Below are 1,789 nucleotides of genomic sequence, written 5' to 3' on the forward strand. Positions count from 1 at the left end.
AAAAAAAAAAAAAAGAACCACAGGTGAGAAAAAAAATTTCAAGTCAAAATGTCCCACCCATAGGGAGGAGCCAGCCAGTAGCTAACCTTAGGGAAGAAGTATAAACTGGGGGTTATTTTTTGAGGGAGAGGCAGAGTCTCACTGTGTAGCCCTGATTGGCCTGAAACTCACTTTGAGACCAGGCTGGCCTTGAACTCACGGAGATCCTTCTGGCTCTGTCTACTGACTGCTGGGACTATAGATGTGGACCACCACATCTGGCTGGTCTAGAGGTTCTTATTGGGCAACCACAAGCACAGTGATGACACTATGATTCTATTTGTGGGCTGGAGAGACAGCTCAGCAGATAAAAATGCTTGCTGAGTAAGCCTGATGCCCTCCATTTGATCCTCAGGACCCAGGTAAAGAGGAGGAGAAAGAAATTACAAAGTTGTCTCCTGCCCTCCAGGAATATATCTTGGCAGATGTGAATTCTTTTTTTGGGGGGGGGGTGAGACAGGGTTTCTCTGTATAGACCTGGCTGTCCTGAAACTCACTTTTGTAGACCAGGCTGGCCTCGAACTCAGAAATCTGCCTGCCTCTGCCTCCCAAGTGCTGGGATTAAATGTGTGCACCACCACCGCCGGCCAGATGTGAATTCTTATGCGTGTGCAGCACACACACATGCACACAAAGTAATAAATATTTTTTCTTTCTTTGTTTGTTTTGAGATAAAGTTTCTCTGTATAGCCCTGGCTGTCCTGGAACTCACTTTGTAGACCAGGCTGACCTTGAACTCACATACATTCACCTGCCTCTGCCTTGCTGCAACTAAAGGTGTGCTACACCATCCTAGCTTAGTAAATAACTTTTTTAAATTTTTAAAATTTTTTTTATTTTTTATTTTATTTTTTATTTTATTTATTTATTTATTTATTTATTTATTTATTTATTTATTTATTTTTGGTTTTTCGAGACAGGGTTTCTCTTTATAGCTCTGGCTGTCCTGGAGCTCACTTTGTAGACCAGTAAATAACTTTTTTTTAAAAAAAGGTTTATTTATTTTATATATGTGAGCACACTGTAGCTGTCTTCAGATGCACCAGAAGAGGGCGTCAGATTCCATTACAGATGGTTGTGAACCACCATGTGGTTGCTCGGAATTGAACTCAGGACCTCTGGAAGAGCAATCAGTGCTCTTAACCACTGAGCCATCTCTCCAGCCCCATAAATAACTTTTTTTTCCTTCTTTCTTCCCAACCCCACTCACTCCGGCCCAAAGATTGATTGATTGATTGATTGATTGATTGATTGATTATAAGTACACTGTTGCTATCTTTGGACACGCCAGAAGGGGGAGTCAGATCTCATTATAGAGAGTTGTGCAAGGACTCAAAGACACTTGGGTACCCACACTCACACCAGCAAGCACCCTTCTCAGCAGCCAAAAAGGGGAATAGTCTTGTCCACAGAGGAAAGGGAGGACAAGAGGTTACCTCATGCTGAAAAGCCTTAAACAGGAAGGGCATTCCAACATAAGTTACCATAGGACAGTGTGCATATGTGTCCCAAGTGAAATTAGCTAGTCGTGAGATGTTATGAGTCTATTTATCTGAGGTGACAGAGTTACCAGGCATGATGGCACACCTGCCTCTGCCTCCCCAGTGCTGGGATTAAAGGCGTGCGCCACCACGCCTGGCTGGATTTTTTTGAAAGATTTATTTATTATATGTAAGTACACTGTAGCTGTCTTCAGACACTCCAGAAGAGGGAGTCAGATCTCATTACAGATGGTTGTGAGCCACCATGT

The sequence above is a fragment of the Mus caroli genome, chromosome 4 (assembly GCF_900094665.2).
Source record: "Mus caroli chromosome 4, CAROLI_EIJ_v1.1, whole genome shotgun sequence".
Taxonomy (NCBI): Eukaryota; Metazoa; Chordata; class Mammalia; order Rodentia; family Muridae; genus Mus; species Mus caroli.